The following is a 24,186-nucleotide window of genomic DNA, read 5'->3' as shown; positions in this document are numbered from 1 at the left end:
ATATCAAAAGAATAAAGGGTAACTCACAGGATGGGAGAAAATGTTTACAAATCATACATTTGATAAGAAATTAATATACAGAATATATAAAGAACCCTTTAACTCAGCAACAACAAAAACAAAAACAAAGAGCTCATTTCAAAAATAGTCAAGGACTTGAAGACACCTTCCCCAAATAACAAAGATAAATGGCCAATAAGTACCTGAAAAGGTGCTCATCATCATTATTCATTAAGGAAATGAGATACATTTCACACACATTAATATGGTTGCCATTTCTTTAGAAACAGAAAACAAATTTTGGTAAGGATGTAGAGAAATTGAGAATCCTGTACATCATTGGTAGGAACAAATTGAACAGCTAATGTAGGAAACAGTATAACTATTCCTCAGAAAATTAAACATAAAATTACCATTTGATTCAACAGTTCAACTTCTAGTTATATATCTCAAAAGAACTGAAAGTAAGAACTCAAATATACAGTTGTACACCAATGTTTATAATAGCATTATTCAAAACAATACAAAAAAATGGAAACAATCTAGTTATCCACTAACATATGAATGGGTAAATAAATTGTAGTGTATTTGCTGGTCAGAATGGCTGTCATCAAAAGAACACAAGCAACAAATATTGGCAATGATGTGGAGAGAAGAAACCCTTGGTGGGCTCTTGGTGGGAAAGTAAATTCATGCAGCCACTGTGGAAAATAGTATGGAGATTTCTCCAAAAATCTCAAAATATAATTACTATATGACCCAGATTCCACCCCTGGGTATATAAAAGCAAAACCAAAACCAAAATCAAAAACACTAATTTGAAAAGATACATGCATGTCAATGTTCATAGCATCATTATCTACAATTGCCAAGGTATGGAAGCAACCTAAGTGTCCATGAACAGGTGAATGGATAAAGAAGATATGATATACACACACAGAGAGATAGATATAGATAGATATAGTATGTATAGATATTTATTGTATACTACACACACACACACACACAATGGAATACTACTCAGCCATAAAAAATGAAATTTTGCCATTAACAGCAACATGGATGGACTTGGATGGCATTATGCTAAGTGAAATAAGTCAGACAGAGAAAGACAAATACTATATGATATCACTTATATGTAGAATGTATAAAATACAACAAACTACTGAATATAACAAAAACAACAACAAAAAAGGAAGCAGGCTCACAGATATAGAGAACAAACCAGTGGTTACCAGTGGGAAGTGGGGCGGGAAATAAAGGTATGGAGGAGTGGGAGGAGTGGGAATAACACACTATTGAGTATAAGACAGGCTACAAAGATGTACTGCACAACAAAGGGAACATAGCCAGTATTTTGTAATAACTGCAATTTAAGTGGAAATGTGAAAGTTCTATAATAATTAAAAATTAAAAAAATAAAACAGAGTGTAGTACATTCTTACCATGGAATGTTATTCAGCCTTAAAAAGAAGGATATTCTAACACATGTTACAGTCTAAATAAACCTGAGGACATTATGCTAACTGAAATAAGACAGTCACAAAAAGAAAAATACTATATGATGTCATTTTTATGAGGTATCCAGGGTAGTTAAATTCATAGAAACAGAAAGTTTACTCACACTTACCAGGAGCTTGGGGAGAGGGAAATGGAGACTTGTTTATTGAATACAGAGTTTCAGCTGAGCATGATGCAATGGGTTGGAGGTAGATATTGATGATGATTGTAACATCTATGTGAATATACTTAATTCCACTATATTGTACACTTTAAATAGTTAAAATAGTAAATAGTTGTGCATATTTCATCAAAATAAAATAATTAGGTACTTTAAGTGGGAGGGAAATAGAACTTGATTGTCTGCATTGTCTATATTAGTGGACAGTCAGCAGGGGCAGAGAGAGATTGGGGCCTTAGACCAAATATATCAGGGGAGGAATTCATTACTCATGTTTTATCAGGGACTGTTTCCTGGGCTAAGAGTGAGCACCATATTCAATGCAGCCTGGGACCACTGTCCACAAAATAGTGGTCAGGAAATAAGATCACATTATCTGAAGTAAAAGGAATTCCATCCAAATAACACTGTTGAGTGGCACAACCACACTTCCATGGAAAAAGAGACACAAGGAAGAATATTCCAGAGTTGTCATATCAGTCCTAGTACAGTCATAGAAACAGAATCAACTTTAGTTTGTTTAAACACAATAAATTTGTACAGGTGATAAAGGAATAGAGATCAAAGAACACAAAATTCTTCATCAAAGCCTTTACTTTTTGGCCTATAGGTAATGAGGGATATTTATTACCCTTTGAAATAATAAACAAATGTCACACTTATTCATACATCCAACCATTAATCTATTTATTCATTGTTTCAATCACCATGCACTCTAGGTTTTACCTTACTTTAAAGTTACCATATTTGGTCCTTAGGGCTCTATAATACACAATTATATCTCCAGGCAAGATGCACTAGGTTGAAACCAAACTTAAAAAATGACTATTTGGTTGCTACTTAGATTCTTGATCACTACACATAAAATATTTACAGTCACATATTCATTACTATATGGTTTCTTCTTTAAAAGGCAAAGCCATTCATTCTTCCTTCAGAACACTTGAAGCCACGACTAGACGGAGTCATTTAAATTCTCCAGTGGAGATGAGTTAACATCCTCGCAGAGATACTGAGACTGTGGTGAATAAGGTCACATAGGGGGAAACTGTACCGAAAGAGTTTCTTCTGCTCCTCTGGTCCTTAAGTCAAATTAGAGACCTTAATCTAATATCTAAAATCCAAACAGTATTATCTCAGAGGTTTGGTGTGATCATGGAATTCTGGCAATTGAAAACAATCACACATGTGTCAGCTTTTTGTTTTTACAGAAGTTTCTTACTAAGTACCCTCTGTGCCTAAACATACACTATGAAGATGTAAAGAAAATACATATATATATATATATATATATAAAATGGTGTCTGTCTTCAGACAAACTATACTTTTATTTGAAAACAAACACTAGACCAAGTTATTTGCACCTGGGCCAAGACTGTGTTCATACCAGGATGTCATGTACCTCTAACAGGGATACTGTGATGTCTTTTCAGGATCTGAGCATCACTCCTAGCTTGGATCCTGATTCTGAGAGCCCTTGAAGTGTTTGGGTATTCTCATTTCCCAGCATATGGATCCAAGTACATTTCCAGAGGTCCCCTAGGAGAGGCACTGTGAAAATCATTATCATTTATCCTCATCCCAGAGTTGCAAGGTCCTCTCTCCTGGGATCCTGCCCTCCCCTCCAGGTGATAGTTCCATCATCTGAAATTGGTTTAGACCAAGGCTACGGATTATAACCTTTTATCAATGTAACCTCTCAGTTTCCTATAAATATCCTTGATTCCAATGGTTTCCTCCCCATTCTTTTTTTCTCTACAGACACCTTGTTTTATTTGCCATCTTCAGAATTTTCTCTGGTCAGGTCTGCTGGCTACCACTCCAACCAAATTATAGACTGAATGTTTGAATGTGTTCTCCAAAATCTATTTGAGGAAACCCCAACTACCAATGTCCCAATGTGCTTGGAAATGGGGTTTGGGAGGGATTAGATAATGAGTGTGGGGCCTTCATGAATCTAATTAGTGCCTGTATAACAAAGAATCATGAGATTCATTCTCTCTGTCTGTCTCTCTCTCTGTCTCTCTCTCTTCACCATGCTAGGACACAGTAAGAACCTTGTCATCTGTAAATCTGTAAGAGGACCCTTACCAAGAAAATAACAATGCTGGCACAGTGCTTTTGGACTTAAAGCCTCCAGGACTGGGAGAAATAAATGTTTGTTTTGTAAGCCACACAGTCTATGGTAATTTGTTATAGCAGCCTGAGCTAAGACAAACCACGATGCTCATTACTCTTATTGTATGTACTTGAATTCTGATGTTTAAATGCCAACACCTGGCCTCTGTGTGTCTGGGTTTTTCATTCCCCATTACTATCAAGGCATCCACTTCTGCAGTGGTGCATCACCCCTTCTGTACTTGTCTACAGCAGAGACGCCACCACTGAACTTAAGGATGATGGGAATTCCTCTCACCAGTGAATATTCTTAGTGTTTAGTAATTTGTTTCTAAACACTGTAAAAGTGTAATTGAAACCTATGAAGCAAAGGTTACTGTTGTTGAGATTTCAAGGGGTAACAGGAAATTTCATACCTTAATTTTGAAGCAAATATAAGGGATTAAAAACCAAGGCCAAAGCAAAAACAAGATTAGGATGCAAACGTTATTTTCTAGTATTCTGATCTTAGTCTTAGACCCCTCATTAAGCAGGCTAATGTCATTTCTGGAAGCAATGAGCAATTCCATTTATTCACATTCCATTTACTATTTTAATTATTAGTATTTTAGTTTGTTTTCTTTGTTATTCGAGAAATAACACAAGCTAACTTTGCAAAATTGAAAATATAGAGTATATAATGAAAAGCATGTGTCCTTTCCATCCCTGATGCCAAGCTGCCCTCTCCAGGAAGAACCAATGATACCAATTTCTAATGAATCTTCCAGAAATGTACTATACATACATGTGTATGAGTGCCCAAAATAATTGCCTTTTTTTTTTTTTACGGTGAACACATTATACAAACTGTTTTGTGCCTCATTTTTTCACTCTACATTCTATCTTCCAGATTGTTCTATATTTATACGAATAGAGCTCCACTATCTATTTACTAGCAACCTAGTATTCTAGTATAAATGCATGCAAAATATATATTACCAAATTACATAAATGAGCATTAAGTTGTTTCCAATCTTTTGCCATTAGAAGTGAAGCCTCAGTGAAACTCTTGTATATATGTACATACACATATATATGATTTTGCACACATATATATTTCCTAAAACTGAACACACTATATCAAAGTGTCCATGCATTTATTCTATCTAATGTGGGCCAGGCATCAGTATTCTCTAGAAATCACTTTTTATATTTAAAGCATTGCTGGATGAAAGTGAAATGCATGCACATCAGAAATAGGCCAGAGAACATACATGTATATTATATTATATATCTGATTTCTTTACAAGGAGAGCTACTTCTTTTTAAATAGTGAGCTCACTACTTTCATAACATTACAAAGAATGTTAGCTGGGGCAGTCAATAACGAAGCGATCCTTTTGCCAAGGTTGTACAAGGCTTGTGCAAGCAAGGAACTATCATCATGTTTAGTATCAACAATTCTCTCTCCCAAATCATTTATCTCTGTACTCATCTCCTCACATTTCTTTCTAAATCCTTCAGTACACAGATCTTCTTAGACCTAAAAAAAAAAAATGAGGAAGTAAGTAAAACTTTTTAAATCCCCCATTTTTTCAAGGATTACATTTTGTCAAACTTTAAAACTTTGTCAGACTATCTTTGTTTTATTCCTAAAATTGTTCTCTCTTAATCATGAAAGGAGACTCTTGTAACAAGGAATATTTCCTGGTTTGGACCTAAATATTAAGAGGAAGTGTAGTTTACAGCCTTAATAATATTCATATACCTTAGGGTTTTGCCAGGAGGCTAAGTCTGGCATGAGGACAAATGTAATATTTTCCAGTCAAAAAATGCAAATGAGAGGTAGCCTTGGTCTGACTGCACTAATTCTCAGTCCCACTCAGGATGACACTGTCACCCATATTATAAAAATCTGTTATAAACACATGGCCCCTAAATTATAGAAATCTCTTATAAATCATGTTCAGATGAACAATGAGAGAAATCCCTCCACGCCACATGATAGCTTGGGGATCTGTCCACACCTGGAGGCAATGCAGCAAGTGTAAAATCTATTATTTCTATGTGTTTTTAAATCTGGACATTTCTGGTAGTTTTATGTCAGCACAGATCTACCTCAGGGCCTTGGGCTGAGCAGGTCTCCTGGTAAAAGGTAGTAATCTTGGTAGAGCGTATTAGTTGTTGTTCATATTAAACACACATAGTTGGAATATCTGTTCAATCAAGCCCTGTGAGATCATTTTAAAATTCTCTAAATGGCTATTCAACCCTATTTATATTCTCTGAGGGCTTGGAGTAGAGGGGGGAATACTCATCCTGAACTCTCCAAAGTCTACTTACAGAGCCGAATTTAAAGGTTTTGGAAGGATTCAAGGGCTTCAGGGTTTTAATAAATCACAAGCAGTAGATGCACTTGTGATCTCTGCATGACCATGCTGTAACCTTCACCCATCCCTTCCTGGGGTACCGGGGCAAAGTTATCAAGCTCTACTACTGCCACAGCCTGATTCACCTTCAGCTGATGCTCCAATATCTTGTTTGGCTCTCTCAGCAGGTTTTCTCTTTCTCTCACCAGCTTCTCCATCATCTGGACTATGTGTTTCTGGAGACTTCTCTTCTGAGCCTCCACCTGCTGCTGCTGCTCCTGCAGTTTCTGATTCAGCAGCTCCTGTTCCTTCTCAGCTGTCTCCTTCCAGGTCCGCTCTTCTGCCCCAGGAAGGTATTAGAGAGGGGAAAAATAGGCAAGAATTGACCTCCACCCTCCTGAGCTCAGAGGCCAAACCAAATTGAAGAGAGAGGTAGGAAATCTCTGAAGTCCTCCCCCCCCACCCCATGTCCACACCATCGAGAGCGCACTTCAGAATATGAGAGAAAAGGCTCTGCCTGTCTGGCATCCAATCACAGTTTCCTTTGCTGTTTCCAAATGCAGCAGGGTTGCTCCACAGTAAGGAAGGAAGCTCCGATATTGGGAAGGTTTTGCTCTCACACCTGTCAGAGGGCACTGCAAGAACATACGTATCCCACTGTGAGCCCAGCCCTACCCCGTACCTGCTATGGCCTTCTCCCCATCAGTGAGGGCTTTATCTGCCTGCAGGATTTCTCTAGTGCCACCTGGGACTGCAGAAACCTCTGGAGGAACTCATTTGCCTGAGGAACCAAGGAGGAGCACAGAAATTAGATTTCCAATAGGGAAATTAGTGCTGCAAAGACAACTAAGTCCATGTAAATTTTGCTTCAAGTTTAAAGTTCCACAGTGGTTCCTTACAATGAGTCCAAGCTCCTTAGAATGACCTGTCTCTCTCCAGTCTCTTGCCAAGTGCTACTTTCTTCTCCCCATTCTAGAATCCAGCCAGTCAGAATCATGTTCAGTTCTACAAACCCCAAATCTCTGGTGCTTTTACATATCTGCTTTACCAGTGTGAAATAGTGCCTCTAAATTGTGCTGCTGTTCTCCTCTGCCACTAGCTGGTTATAACTTTAGACAACTTATTTTAACCTGCCTATGCTTCTCAGTTGAGATCTTTAAAATGTTGATAATGTAGATGCTTCTTAATGCTATTTGAAAGATTAAGTTAAAGAGTCTAGGGAAAGAACTTAACACTTTGGCTATAGGAAACAACAGTTCAATATATATTAGTTGCATTATTACTGATTATTATTATTATTATTATTATTATTATTATTATTATTATTATTATTATTATTATTATATTTGTTTCTAACACCTAAGTAGCTCTTTCCTGAGTGTTATAGCTTGCCTATGTAGTTGACTTCCTGTCTCACTTGTGATCATCCTTGTGTACAAAGACTGACTTGTAAATTATCAGTGCTCAACACGTCCAATATGTTGTTGAGTAAAAAAAAAATGAATAATTTCTGTTCTGTCTCTTGTGGATTTAAGAAATCTGTACTCATGTTTGGGAGTTGACATTTGTACTCTCTTCAGGAATAAATAGCATGCAGTGAACCTTAAAAGCCACAGCTGTTTGAATGGCCCCATACACTCTCTTTATGCATGCATGGAGTTGCACTCTCAGATTTTCAGGAGACCCCTTTGAGTACTCTGTAGGTTCCCCATGTTTCCCTTATTCCTCACCTTCACTCCTTTCATGGTCACTTGGTAATATTCCTTTTCAATAATTTCCTTTGCTTTCCTGTAGAGTTCATGACCTCCAGGAACAGAGAAAGTTCCTGCTGAGATACTTTTTATTAGTGCCTTTGAAAGCTGATCAAGTTTAGTCTGGCAATATTTGATTGATGTCTCTTCATTCTGCATCAAGAAATCATCTTTCTTATTCTTTATGATTTCCTAGAGGGAAGAAAGATAGAGGGCTGTCACCAGAAGCAAGGAACAGAGGAAGTAAATTTCCAAAGGATCTGGTAGAAGAATTGGTCTAACTGTGTTCCTCATGAGAAAAGTATTCTGTTGGAGGACATGTAATAAAACAGCAGTCACAAGATTTGATTTATTCACAGCTCTGAAAACTCTGGAAGACCATGGGGAAGTTCCCTAACCTCCTTTGGGTATTTCATCTGAGCTGTTGGAGTTGCATTACCTAATCTCTCTGGTTCCTTGAAGCTGCCACATTCAGTGATTCTGTCTTCAATGATAGATACAACAAGGAGCAACCTAAGCTGAAAGTGGCCTGAGATGTGGATCTGAAAAGAGAAATTTTGGTTCCCAGCCATAGGAGTGTGTTCACAGAAAAGAAGACAGCTAAAGAATGTCTTGGGTGTTCTGGACAGGCTTGGAATCCACAGAAGTATTTAATTCAAGAGGATATCTATACTGATTTTTCATTGAAGGTCAAAGGGAGTTCCAGATAAACTGCCTGAGTTCTGGCAGTCAAAAAAGAAGGAAATGTAGTCCTTTGAAACTCTGTCCCTCATGAGAACATGGACTACTTTATCCTTGAGTGAGAGATGAGCCATGGGACCGGTAACAACACTTCTAGGCTTCATTCTTCAAGGGGAGGCGACATAAAGTAAATACTAAGACAGATTACCACAAGGTTCCTCTGGAACTCCTGCTTGTCTTCCTTGAAGGAGTGCTCCATGAAGACTGAAGGGGCTTCCCTCTCACAGGCAGCATGCGCCTCCAGCAGCTCCTGCAGCATGTCTGTGGGGAAGCTCACTCACTGGGCTATCTGCTCGCTGTAGTGGTTGTCTGCCTTCTGAATGGCAGCTGAGTTCTCCAGCTGGGCCAGAGTTGTCACTGCGTTCTCCAAGCGAGGTACTGCTCCACTATTGATAGTATCCAGGTAGGTCACAACCAGAGTCCTCAGCCCTGAAGAAGCCAGGAAATTTAGGGGCTAAATATCAAGTTATCAGTCAATGGCTCCAGGATTCTGAGACTATGCTTCTAGGGTCATATACACATGCACACACACAAACACACACACGCAACCCTACCTCCTTCTACTATTATCACCTTCATTTTCCTACTGACTCTTCATTTTTATGGTTTTCCAGGCCACAGGACTAAAAAAGTTAATATCTACTTCTATCTAACATACTAGGGGCTACCTGGAAAATACAGTTTCTCATTTTAAAAATTGAAAGCAATACAGATTACATAGATAGACAGATGAGGCAAAGTGTACCATGTTTAATTTATTCCTAATTCTGAGGCTTTGAATGGATTTTCAGAGATTTATGGGCTAATATTTATTTTTGGACCACTCTAAATTCTCAAAATATCTTTTGAATTCTCCTTGTGAAGAACACTTATTGTATAGGACTTTCTTTGAAAACATGCAGTATTCTGTTTTTACACCAAGAGAGTGATTATATTCTAAGTGGAGGTTGTTTTCAGATAAGTGGGAGTCACCGATATCATTGATAAAAGTTGCAATTTGGGGAAGGAATTTGTAAATCCCCCAAAGTGAGATAATTATAAAGTATACAGATTTCTTCATGGAGTATAAAAGTCTGTAAAATCAGAATCCTTTATAGAATCAAACAAAAATACTAGAAAGCACATTATATAAAATATTCAACACATAGCAGTCCCCATGGAAATGGGAAAAAGAGACTCACCTTTCCCAGTGACCATGATTCCTTCTGTGAGGGTCTTGGTCCTTGCATCAGTGAAGATGTAAGAACAGAAATTTTTTGTTTGCTCCTGGAATTTAGGATCCAGTTGGTCTTCAGATACCATCCCAATATTGGATAGAATTTTTTTTTCCTATGTTGGCCAGTCAAAGACAAAACACTTCCATCTTGGAAATAAATGCCTGATGCAGTCTCTGGGTAGATTGGATGTTTGGGCTTTGGGATTCTTCCCTGAGGGACAGAAAAACAGGGATTTGAGTGTGTAGAGTCTTGAGGCGAGGGGGTTACAGATGTTCATGGCAGGGATTTGTGTGTCTTTGCCATTTCTACACATAGAACTGTTTTAACATAGACATTCAATACTTCTTTGCACATCAGACTTATACCAATGATATAACTGCAGAGAAATTTAGGGAGACATCTGATCCAGTAAAGGAAACCTATGGCTTGTCTCTCCAGACATGCACATAGTAGAGTGGTTGTCTATGATGTGTTTGCTTAACTAGCAGCTAAAAGGATGAAAGGTCACATGAAACTTTCTGCTCAACTCAACTTCATGTAGGAATTGAGCTGTGGAACCAAAAAGGAGAGCTACAAACAAGGGATCATGGACAGTAATTGGAATATTAGGAATGACATCCTCATTATTTAAGAAAAACTGTTTTGATGCTAAAAATAATTGATGCAGTGTTATGTATTTATTAGTAAAAACCTCTGAAGTATAAATGTACCTGAAATATAATTTTAAGTTATCACCACTAATCTATAAACTCTTTGAGGTAAATGTTTATATCTGGTCCTCTGCTGCCAGCCAATTTCTTAATAGCTGTTTTGAGAAATCATAAATAGAAACGTGAAAGGAAGAATGACTAAATTGGGTTTGATATTTCTCTCAAGGTTTCAATAGACACACATTCTTGGAAATGTAACCCATGAAAATAATTTTTTACCTTGTAATTAATTCATGGGTAAACATGTGGGAATTAGGAGAAAGCTATGATGTGGAAGGTAAAATGAATATTCTAATAATTGTCAGTATTATTGAAAAGGCATAGATTGTAAAGACAGTCACTTCTTCAGGTTTATTTAGAACATACAGTCATTTTGTAGATGATATAATTATACAGGATTAGAAGTTTTCTAGCCCTCTTTGAAAAGAATAATATGTGAAATCTATATTTTGTTCATTAGATAAGCTTTTCACTGCAGTTTCATGTCTAACAATTAGCTGATTAGTTGTTTTCTTCAACAGAGAAAAATTGATGGAAAAGGAAACACAGTGTCCAGTCTTTAGAATGTTTCATCACCCATGTAAATCTGGATGCTAAATTTAAAGATGTATAAAAAACAAATTGGTTTTGAGTAATTTCACTTTACACTTTACTTTTCTTGAGTAAACTTCAACTGTAGCCCCTAGATCTTTGCAACCCACTTTCCAGCCACCATTTCCACAGACTTTGATTTAGTCTCAAATACAAATGCAATCACAGAGATGAGGGATATTGTTTAGTAGATCCCACACTCTATTGGACCGTACACTGCCCAGGCCATACTCTGATACCTGGAATCAGCTTCAGGGCATTCTCCAAGTACTCATCTTCTGTGATAGGCTGACCACATAACTGCAGCTCCAGGGTGAAATCCCATACAGTCCAGATAAAGTCTGGAAAGAAATTCACAAATTCTGTGGAATCTTCTACTCTATCAGGTGTTTGAGAGGACTTTGCCCTGATGTTTTCAAGCTCTGTCGCATAACTAACATTTGGTTAGGGAAAAGAAACTCACTACCAACAATTCCCACATTTCTCTAGTATAAAAATATTATAAACACACTCTTTTGCCATGGGTCCCCTCTGTTCCACCCAAGAAACTAAATGACAGGAAGGGAGAGACTGACTCTATCCTCATCCCCATGAATTCAGTGAAACATGGTGGTTCAGGACCTGGAAGGATACTGCAGATGCTCCAGGGCCTGGTGGTTGATGGTGCTCATGCTGTTCTAGACAAAGCTACTGCAGAGAACCACGGCCAGGGCAAAGATCCATGAATCCTTCTTAGACTCATCCTAGAAAGCACATTAGAACAAGAGAGTTAGAAGTTTACCCCTACATTAGAAATTCATCTGTACACTTCTTCAATCATGATTTCATTTATTATTTCAGCTAACATACTCACCACGCAAAGAAATTGCTTGAAGACAGATGTAAATGCAGATATCAACTTTGACAATTACAGAGACATTTCTTGTGTTTGCAAATTTTTCATATATAAAAGGATTCTAGTGTTCACAGTGCTTTCTTTTTCCTCAATTGGATAAAGTAAAATAACATATACAGAAAAACTAATACAGTACCTGTTGTGTAATTAGGAATTCAGTGATGAGTGTGGGCACTTATTCATTCTGCATGCATTTATTAATCAGAGTCCATATAAAATATACCATAGTTGGCATAACTGGGTATTTAAATTATATGCAATCAATAAATACTTGCAGGAAGCTACTAAATATCCCCCACTGTTCTTAGATTTTAAAAAAGCAATGCTAAAAATAAAAATTTTCTTTCAACATGATTATTTCAAAGCAGTGGACAAACATCCATAACAGTAAGTGCAAAAAATATAGAAGTATCTGTAAAAGGCTTACTCTCAGTAATGTATATAAGCAGTGAAACCTATAGCTATAACACTAAACTAAAATTTAGAAGTCTATCAAGGAAGAACAGAGCTATGAAATTTGGAGAAAGAATATGTGATCTGAAAGCTTCCTCAATGTCTTGAGCTGAATATTGAAGAACTGGTAAATGTGGAACTGAAGAAATGAAGGTGATCCCATAGACAGGAAAACCCAGAGAAACAAAATTAGAGATGGGAGAAGACAGGGGTCTTGTAGTTAGAACAGAGTCATTTGAGGGCAGAGGGCAAGTGGAGAAGTTAAGGTGAGTTTCATGCAGCCTAATCAAGGGCCCTAAAGCCCAGGCTAAGTTGTATAAATCATAGCATTGTCTAAATGATGGCATAAACTGGAAATAGTTTTTTTTTTTATTATAAATGGCATGTAAAGTTGCTCCCAGTGTAAATGCAAAAACTGTGGTTTATGTTGAGAAGATTCTAAATGGGAGTTTGGGGGGATAAGAGTCTATTCATTACTTTCTTTCCCCAAAACCCAGTTTTTAAAAATAATCAATTAGGATAAGAAGAAGTAGCAGTTATGACAAACAATTATTTCAGCAGCAAGATTATATCATTGTTTGATATATGGCTTTAAAAATAAGCAGACTTTCTAACTCCTGTTGAGAAAAAAGACAGAGCTATAAAAATGTAGGTACTATTTCCAAATAAATCTCAAAACGGGGAAAAGAGGGATAGTTCATTTCACCCATTAGCAGAAAGCTAAAACACCAAAAATCCATTTTAAAATGTTTCTTGTAGGACAAAAACTTTCTTTTATAGAACTTGCACATTCAGCGGTGTCTCACAGATTTCCAGAACACTCTGTGAGTAGTTGATGAACTTCATCATAGAAAATGTAAACCCGTCTCTTAAATCCAACCCTCAAATACACTCTTCACCTTGTAGCTAAGAAGGTGAATCAGAAATTTTTCCTCACTCACAGATTGATACTTCTCTTTCTTAGTTATGCTTAACTGTAAGTTCTCAAAACCAGTCAGGTGCTGCCTGGATTGCCTTTCAAAACTGAAGGACTTATTCCCCCAGCTGTTGGGAGTGCTGGTGGAAGACAGTCTTCAGGTGTCAGCCCTCTTAATTAGAAAGGCTTCTGGAGAAGCTCTTCAAAAATGTATCAGCACCCCTGTCCCAAACTCAGGCTAACTCAAAAAAGCCAATCCAGCCATGGAGCTCCCATGAAATTCCCAGAAATTGGGGATTGCAATGCAATGTAATTTCTTCTTCTCTCCAGCCTGCTTCTTTCCCAATTACATGGTATTAAATCTGACTGCAGATAATGTCTTGTCAATTGAACTAAAGACTCTTTTAGCGCAGGACATTTACTTTGGTCACTGATATCTACAATGCTACGTCCAAAGGCTTGGAACTCAGCCGTTCAATAATGACTTATTAAATGTAATCAAGTCTTCCACACAGTGCCAAGAAATAAAAGAATTTATCTAAGATACCATGATAACTTACCTAGAAGTGAGATTCAAACAAATCATAGTTTGTCTTATTTACTATAATTGATTTCTAGATTTTACAGATTAAAGAAGTAAAATTTCTAGGACCATGGAGAGATAAGGGGAAAATCCAGAATAAAAAGGATTTAACTGTGAAATTCTGCTTTACCATTCGCACATCCCCCAGGATCTAATTGTGCAGAAGGACCACCAGAGTACGATTGGGCTTGCGTGGGTGAGGCACACACCACATCCAGATGCCCTTATTTTCAGACTGCACTGTAGAGCCTAGAGGAAAGCCTGTGAGGAGAGGGGAGAAAGCAGCATTCAGTTAGAGCAGATAATCTAAACAACCAAGGGGCTACAGAGTCAGATCTATTGGAATGTCAGTATCCCAGCATACGAGTTGGTGCTTTCTCCATTTCCTCATGAATGTCCTACTTTGTGTGTCATCTGTTTCAAGGAGGAAGGAACATTAATTGTGATAAAGATACCAAGCAAGGGCTCAACATAGAGGCAAAGGGGAATCCATGATTCAGACAAAATGGAAGTCACTGATAACCATAACAAGAGTATCTTGAAAGAACGGTGAGGTTCAAAGCCAGAGAGAAATGGACTGAAGACAGACATGGGAAGAGAAAAAGGTGGGAAAAAAATCAAGATTATATTTTTTGTCAGACAAATTTTTCAAAAGTGGGGAGAGGTGTTAGCCACAGTAGTATATGACATACAGGAAATATTTTTAAGATTATAGACATTTGAACACATTTATATGTTGATGAGTATAGTCCATAAAAAAGCAAAATGTGTTTCAAGAGCGAGTAGACACAATTGCAAGAGTCCAGTGCTTAAGCATGTAAAATAAGGTAGGATTGTGAGAATTGGTAGGAGAAATTTTGCTTTACAGGAATAAAACATACAATATGATAATGAATTACAGTAAGACAGTGGTTTAGCAGTGAGAAATAGGAGTGGAAAGTTGATTTGTTAAGAGAAGTTTGGTTCTCCCTACACAAGATCAGGACAAAAATTAAGAAGCTGAGGTATTTGCTAGAATCAAGCAATTGGTCCTTGACCCAGTACAACACTCACCATGATTCTGACCTGCAAGATGGTTCATCAAGTAGGATTTGCCTGTATGATACGGCCCTACAATGGCCACCACCAGCACTGGCAAAGAAATCTCACCAAGAATCTGCAGAGATTTTTGGTTCACTGAAAGCACCTTGACACTTTCCAGCAGACAAATGGGGTCCATCATTTTGGGTCTGGATGCCATGGCAACCTGCCAACCTAGAAGAGCTTCTTAGTGGAAATCAGATTATAAAGTCATTCTCTAACTCAGACTTATACAAAGCATCTATCAATTTAGGATAAGGTAAGTAAGAGTTCTGTGCTTTCCATGAGACAAAATGTAACCTAGAATTAGCATACTGCAGCGGTTTTCCCCCATCATTCCCTCAAGTCTCTCATGATATTGGTAGTGAAATAATATAATATCACTCTCCAAAGAGTTATTTCAAAATAATAATATAATTAAAGTTATTGTTATGATGCACTGAAGGCCTACAATATACCAAGCCCTTTGATAATAACTTACATATCCAGCTAAACTGATATTCACAAGAGACTGAAAGTTAGAAATTAACATAACTACTTTGGAAATGAGGTAAATGGTTCTCACAAAGGCTGAGTGAATGTCATTGAGAAAGGATTGAAAATCTACATACTTGAGCAAAATGACAGACTAGCAAACTCTAAGCTCTTGTTTCCCCAAGGAGATATAAACAACAACCAAAATACTAGCTAGAATAACCTTACAGTAGTTCCATAAAACAGTCAAAGGTCCAAAGGAACCAACCAAATACCAAATGAAGAAACAGCCTCATTCAAAATGGTAGGAAATTCTGTGGTTTTTCTGTTGCCCTCGGTCCCCATTGTGGTAAGGTCTTTAAGGAAGTGGCAAATCATTTCCCAATTCCCTCCCCTGATTCAGAGAGAGGGAATTTTATAATGTTCTAACCTGTCAGGGCTGCCTCTTCAGGTCTCTGTTTCACTTCACATGAAACTCAGGGAAGGGTGGCAGAGGGCTAGGTGGTGGTAAAACTTGGATATCAGGTGGAAAGAAGCAGCAGGTATTTCTCAAGGAAAAATGTGGAGAGACAGCTCCACAGATGCCTAGAGCAAGAGGTTACCAGTGAATATATAAAATAGACTAAGGCATCAATTGAGTTTCCAATTCCCTTTTTCAAAATTAACAGAGCAGAGCAGACTGCATTTACAATGTTCTGACATCTCATGGGCTGCCTGAAGGACTGTTAACTTTTCCCTTATTTGGATCTTAGGCCGGGAGAAGCAGTGGGCATTGCTTGGGAAAGCTGCAGGGAGAATGACCTGCAGACACCTATGACAAGATATTATGGGTGTGTGATATTGAGATGTATAATAAGAAACACAAATTTGATCATTGTCCTTATTCCTGGTATATAGCTCTTAAAACCCTATGTGATGACAGAGATGAAATTATTTTTCTTGTAACTTTTGGTCTTTTGTCCTCAATTCCTAAAATAGCTCCAGACTGATAAAGATGAAAGGAGAGTCTTTTGTTATTTATAACAAGCACCTTTCAACAACAACTGAGTTTATGTTAATGAGGTGATTTTGTAAAGCCCCTAGATCACTACAATGGAGTTGTTTGCTAGAGGAATCAATGTTATTAGAAAGTTGCAACATTTAGCCTGATGCTCCAACCACTGGGGAGCAGAGAAGAGATGAAAGTTGAGTTAATCACCAATGACCAATAGTTTACTCAACCATATCTATCTAAGAAGTCCTCCATTAAAAAATAAATAAAACCTAACTGAAATGGTTCAGAGAGTTTCTGGGTTGATGAATATGTGGATGTTGTTAGAAGGTGGCACATCCAAAGGGGTCATGGAAGCTCCACATGCTTTTCTTGATATCTTTCCCTTTGCATCTCCTATTTTGCTGTTTATAGGCTGTATCCTTTTTTAAAATAAACCAGTAATCTAGTAAGCAAACTATCCTTCCTGAGTTCTTAAGCCATCCTAGCAAATCATTGAACCTGGGGAAGAGATGGGTAACTCCAATGTACAGCCAGTTAGTCAGAAGCACAGGTGACAACCTGGATTTGTAATTGCATCTGAACTGAGGAGAAGTCTTGTGGGACTGAGCCCTTAATCTGTAGGGTATAAAATAACTCTTGGAAGTTAGGGTCAGAATTGCTTATTGTGAAAAAATGCTCACGTATGTGGTGACCAGAAATAAGTATAGAGAATAGAAAGTTGAGAAGAGAAACTGAATTTTTCTTTTTCTTTTCAGGGTGGAGACACACAATAGACAATCAAAAGTTCAAAGGAGGCATCCTTTGGGAAATTAATATACTTAAAAGGAGCACATATATGGGAAGACTGAAAAAGCAAAACACAGGCCCAGGGAAGATGCATGCTCAAAAAAGCCTAAAAAGACTTTAGAACTTCTCTTAAGTTTAATCCCAAGTTTCAAAATCAAGAGCCAGCTTAGGAAAATACTTCCTTGTCAAAAGGCCAGTATGCAAAGAATGGGAAAGGTGACTGCTTTCATAAATGCTCAGTTTTCAGGGGGTGGGAGGGTAATAACTCAGTAGTAAAGCATGTACTTAGCATGTCCAAAATCCTGGGTTAAGTACTGAGTACCTTCATTTAAAATAAATAAATAGATAAATAAATATCCAATTTTTCAACAACAACAAAAATCACAAGGCATACAAAATAAATGAAAATATGGCCCTTCCAAAGGAAGAATATAAAGTGGTAAAAAAAAAAAAAAAAAAAAAAAAAAAACAACCCTGAGGAAATTTGTGCATTAGATATTTTGGCAAAGACTTTAAAAGAACTTTTTAAAAATATGCTTAAAAAGCTAAAGGAAAACTCAGAAAAATAACTAAAGAAAATCAGAAAAACAATATATGAACAAAATTAGAAAATGAACAAGGAGATAAAAATAATTTAAAAAGGAACCAAACTGAAATTCTGAGGCTGGAAAATACAATGAATGAATTTACACTTCTTCTACAGGGAATTAGCCTTGGTGGTAAAGCTCAGGGGAAGAGCATTTGAATACATATAAAGGGGATTAGACTTGCACAGGCAAAAAGACTCAGCAAACTTGAAGACAGGGCATTTGAAATTATCAAATCTCAGGAGCAGAAGGAAGAAATAATTTTTTTAAAGTGAATACAACCTAACAAACTTATGGAATACTTTCATATAGACAGGTATATACATTATGAAAGTCCCTAAAGCAGAAGGGAGAGGCAGGGCAGAGAGATTATTTGAGGAAATAATGGCTAAAAATTCACAATGCAATGAAATATACAAATCTACAAATGCAAGATATTCAACAAACTCCAGTAGGATAAATCATCAGAGACCAATGCTGAGGCATATTATAATCAAACTGTCAAAAGACAAAGAGAGAATCTTGAAAGCGACAAAAAGCAGTAACTCATCACATCCAATAAGATTGTCAGTCAAGTTATCAACAAAATATTTGTAGGCCAGAAGGTAGTGGAATGATATGTTTAAATTGCTAAAAACTGAGTGATGGGGTAGGGGGGAACCTACCAATCAAGAATAGTGTTTCCAGAGGATGGGGGACAAGATGAGGGATAATAACTTCTCACAGAAAAGTGACTGAAAACTGGCAGAACTCCTATACAAACAAGATTTCAAGAGATAATTCCACATAATTAGGGAGGAGTAAAAACTTCAGGTTGGGACCTGTGCACCTAGGGAAGGACTAAGAGGAAAAGGAAGACTGTGCAAATAGACCCTAACCCTGAGGAGTGAGTAGGTCAATCCACAGACTTGGCATCCCAGTCCTGGGGTCCTGCACAGAGGAGACAAATCCCCTTGGCTACTTGGAGAAAGACTGAAACAGATAGAAAGGCTGGAGAAGCCTAGACTAGAAGGAGTGAATGGGTGCTGGTTTGCCACCAGACAGGTTGGAGACAGGTCAGCCTGAGCAACTACCTCCTTACTGTACATCCCAGGAAGATTTTCTATTCAAATAACAACAAAAAGAGTACTGTTGTGGTTATATGTATATGAGATAAAAAAGTTATTTCAAGCACTGTTAAAAGAGACAAAGAAGGATATTATGTTAAAAGAGTCAAGTTTATCTAGAAGATAAACAATTCTAAATATGTATACCTGAACCTCAGAGTTCCAAAATATGTGAAATAAACATTGACAATATTGAGCAACAGATCACTTAACAATAATACAATAGTTTAATACCTTACTTGCAATAATAGGTAGGAAAAACAGAGTACTTCAATAACACTATAAATTAATTGAACCTAACAGACATATACAGAACACTCTCATCCAACAACAAGAGAAAACACGTTTTCCCAGATGGGCATGGAATATTTCCAAGGATAGACCATATTTTAGGCCACAAGTCAACAAATTTTAAAAGGTTAAACTCATACAAAGTATCTTTTCTGAACCCAATGAAATGAAACTGGAAATTAATAGATGGAATAAAACTGCAAAGTCTACAAATATGTGAAAACTAAACAAAATACAATTAAGAATAAAAATAAACTACCTGAAAATAATGAAGTCTATGTATGGAAAAACTCACAGGTAACATCATCCTCATAGGTAAACTACTGAAGACTTTTCCCACCCTCCTGCCTCCCCTTTTTGAGAAGGAGACTGCACACTTTAGGTCAATGTTCCCACACACTTGCTCCTTCTCCCGCTTGCCACTCTTCTTCTGTTTCAGGAGGATGTCCTGAATCTTGAGAGATTTAGGCCAAGGTACTTAGCTGAGAAGGGTCAGGATTTTTGCAACTTAATCCCATAAATGAAAATAAGAATGAAAATGCAAATATTGTTTTATATTATATTGAGAGACATATACATATATTTAGAGAGAGGAAGCAAATCTAGGAAAATGCCACCAGTGGGTAAATCTAGGTGAAAAGGATATGAGATTCCCTTGTAATTGTTTTCCAAGGCAAATTTGATTTTAAAAATTAAGTACTAAAAACACAATTATACCATGGTTCTTCTGGCATATTTCTGATTGGCATTATAATAAAAGTTCCCTATAATATCTATGCATATTTCATAATCAGACTATAAAAACATGATATTATATTCAAATGTCTCAACTATTCAGTTCCATATTTATAGGTCAAGTATTCAAGATGCCTCAAATACTATCAAAAATATTTTTTAAAAATACCAGCTTTATCAGTTACTACTTGTGTGGCCTTAATCAAGAAGCCTCACCTAGCTAAACCTAAGTTTTTAAGAATAATTATAGGGGTAATATGAAAAAAATGGTAAGTCCAGTCTGGAGGATGTTTTGATAATAAAATCAGATAAGTAAAAGCTTATATATGAGCATAGAATGCAGCACAAAATGGGATTTCAATGCATGCTTACTGAATTAGATGGAGATTTATCCACAATAATTGCACTAAACAAATTGGGTTACATATTTGAACACAATCTGCAAACTTCAGATTACTAAGAAACAAGGTCTATAATTTTTTTTTTCAGAGCAAAGCAGCAAGAAAATTCAAACACTGCTCCTGTACCAACTCCTTTTTTCTAATTCTTCATTGTGGGAGAAAAGAATACAAAGGTAAAACAGGATCCTCTAACAGCTACATTATAATGACCAGAGTTGTCCAGTCCCCCTCTTTAAATGGAAAACTTAAAGGAAGCTGCAGGAAAATGTGAGAAAAACAACTTTATAGAAACCAGGTCTGCGGAATAGAATAGAAAGCCCATAAATGAACTCACAAGCTTTTGGTCAACTAAACTTCTACAAAGGAGGCAAGAATATACAATGGAATAAAGATAGTCTATTCAGCAAATGATTTTGGGAAAACTGGACAGCAGCATGTAAATCAATGAAGCTAGAACATTCCCTACACCATACACAAAAATAAACTCAAAATGGATCAAATGTTTAAACATAACACAAGATACAATAAACCTCCTAGAAGAAAACATAGGTAAAACGTTATCTGACATACAGCTCAAGAATGTTCTCCTAGGGCAGTCTACACAAGCAGTATAAATAAAAGCAAGAATAAACAAATAGGACCTAACTAAGCTTACAAGCTTCTGCACAGCAAAGGAAACCATAAGTAAAACAAAACAAAAATATAAGGAATGGGAAAAAATTTTTGCAAATGATGAAACCAACAAAGGCTTGATCTCCAGAATATATAAGTAGCTCATACTACATAATAAGAAAAAACCAACAGCCCAACTCAAAAATGGGCAGAAGATCTAAACAAGCAATTCTCCAAGGAAGACATACAAATGATCAATAGGAACAAGAAAAAATGCTCAAGATCACTAATTATCAGAGAAATGCAAATCAAAACTACAGTGAGGTATCACCTCACAACAGCCAGAATGTCCATCATTCAAATGTCCACAAATGACAAATGATGGAGAGGCTGTGGAGGAAAGGGAACCCTCTTACACTGCTGGTGGGAATGCAGTTAGGTGCAGCCACAGAGGAAAACAGTATGGAGATTCCTCAAAAGACTAGGAATAGACATAACATATGACCCAGTGATCCCACTCCTGGGCATATATCAAGAAGGAACTCTACTTCAAAAAGACATCTGCACCCCAATGTTCATAGCAGCACTATTTACAATAGCCAAGAGATGTCAACAGCCTAAATGTCCATCAACAGATGACTTGATGAAGAAGAAGTGGTATATTTGTACAATGGAATACTATTCAGCCATAAAAACTGACAACATAACGCCATTTGCAGCAATATGGATGCTCCTGGAGAATGTCATTCTAAGTGAAGTAAGCCAGAAAGAGAAAGAAAAATACCATATGAGATCTCTCATATGTGGAATCTCAAAAATTTTTAAAATGAATATAAATACAAAACAGAAACTGACTCATAGACATAGAATACAAACTTGTGGTTGCCAAGGGGGCAGGGCGGGGGGAGGGACAGACTGGGAATTCAAAACTTGTAGATACTGACTGGCATATGCAGAATAGATAAACAAGATTATACTGTATAGCACAGGGAAATATATACAAGATCTTGTGTTACCTCACAGTGAAATGTGTGACAATGAATGTATGTATGTATGTTCATATATAATTGAAAAATTGTGCTTTACAGTGGAATTTGACACAACATTGTAAAATGACTATAACTCAATAAAAAATGTTTTAAAGAAACAGACCTGTGATTTCTTACCTGTGAATAAGTAACATAATTTTTAACATCAAATTAACAAACTGCAGCTATTCAATCCTGTTCCAGGTTGGTTTTCAAAATGTGATCTACAGAAAAAAATCACCCAGAGGGATTGTTAAACCTAGGTTGTGTATGTATAAAACATGCTACAAATGATTCCAATGTTCTTACGAAAAACAAACCCACAAATGCGGGGGCGGGGGTTGGGGGACAGGGGAAGAGAGAGAATAAGAGGGAGGAAGAGGGAGCCAGAGAGACAGAAAGAGAAAGATAGTTTTGATGTGATCGTAATGTTTAAGTAATAAAGATCAGGGGTGAGGGGACTAAATTTATCTCTACATAGAGATTTACAGAGCTCTCACTGTGAGCTTTCTTAAATTGACTAATAGAAACATTAAAAAGAAACAATCTCTATAGATGACAGTTCCCTATAACCTCCTTGCCAGGGACTGTCTTATTCTCTGAATTCTAACGCCAGCCCATAGAGCTTGACAGAGCAAGACAGGCAGGACCCCAGGAGGACTCTCTCAAGGAGAAGAACATCGAGGAGGACACAGTGTGTCTGGCTGTCACTTTGCAGCTGCTACTGGTCCATACAGAGAAGCTGAGCTTCCTTTGAACTAAAGCCAGCCACAGACCCCTGCATGCCAGGCAGCAGGCCACTTGCACTTCCTCAGGTGTCACTTTGAATCTGAAATCAATCTTGCTAACTACTACATACAGAATAGATAAGCAACAAAGTCCTATTGAACTATATTCAGCATCTTGTAATAACCTATAATGAGAAAGAATATATATAGATCAATCACTGTGTTGTACACAAGAAACTAACACAGCATTGTAAATCGACTCTATTTCAATAAAAACAGAAAAGACATCAATTTTGCACTGCATGTAAAAGACAAGGACAAACCTGCTCCACACTCTGGGGATAAAAGAACGGTTCTCAGTGCCTCTCACACCTTGCTCACTAGCTCCTCCTACCAGTCTGACTCTCCTTCATGAAAGCTAAAAAAGAGCGAGGAGGTTCATCTTTTCTTGGTCCATCTAGTATGATGGTAATAAAACTGAAGCTGAAAGCAAAAGTAATTCATGCTGTTTTTCAGTTAGCAGAGTCATGCTAGATCCACTGATTACATTTCGAATATGGGTGTGTAGTTCATGGTGAGAGGAGATTAGAAAAAGCTATTTAATAGTCACATCTTAACACATGCCACCGCTTTCTGTGGGCTGCCCTTTACTGGAAGGCCTTCATAGCCCCCCTTCTTGATACATGTCTCCCCCCGTGTAAAGTTGCCAAAGGCGGCTTAAGTTTCCTTAGCAAACAAGAAAAATAGAAAATCCATGGCACAAATGTAAGCAAGGCTGTATACAACAAGTATATTTCAAGCATTTTCCTCTTGGCGGGGATTCCTGGGTATTTTTGTTAGTAAAGGGCTTTTAACATTTTACATCTGTTCCTTAATATATATGTTTAGTTAAATGAAAATCTTTTATCATAATTAGAAAATAAAGATTAAAGATGGAAATGAACAACCCTTCATTGTATTATCTGGAGATGCTCACTATTGGCATTTTGCTCAGCATGCCTTTACTTCCCTAACACATGGACCCTCTCCTAACATAGATACCCTCTTTCCACAGGAATTTAGCCAATTGGACCAGTTCCAAAGGGATGTATTTGGTCAGATAAGAAAGTGACTGGGGGCACACATTTGTGAGAAAGAAAATGGAGCAGCGTATAAGGGAAAGATGAGAAGTGCAGCAGGGAGATGTCCAAGGAAGCCAGACTGTGAGGATATAGGGAGTACTTCTCCTTCCTCCTCTTCTCCACCTTCCTCAGCATTCTCCGTGTCTATGGTTACTTCTTCATAAAAGGCCAGATAGTAAATATTTTAGGCTTTTTGAGATATAGGGTCTCTGTCACAACTATTCAGTGAAAGCATCCAT

The 24,186-nt window shown here is 37.2% G+C and overlaps 1 pseudogene; it reads right to left on the bottom strand.

Annotated features, from left to right (window-relative positions):
* Window positions 1-7,814: 7,814 nt before the first annotated feature.
* The window catches only part of LOC141578088 (guanylate-binding protein 6-like), a 94,225-nt pseudogene continuing 77,853 nt past the window's right edge, over window positions 7,815-24,186 (bottom strand).

Source organism: Camelus bactrianus, chromosome 7, assembly GCF_048773025.1.
Source record: "Camelus bactrianus isolate YW-2024 breed Bactrian camel chromosome 7, ASM4877302v1, whole genome shotgun sequence".
Lineage (NCBI taxonomy): Eukaryota > Metazoa > Chordata > Mammalia > Artiodactyla > Camelidae > Camelus > Camelus bactrianus.
The sequence above is the reverse complement of the archived record's forward strand: the minus strand, read 5'-3'. Positions and strand labels throughout refer to the sequence as shown.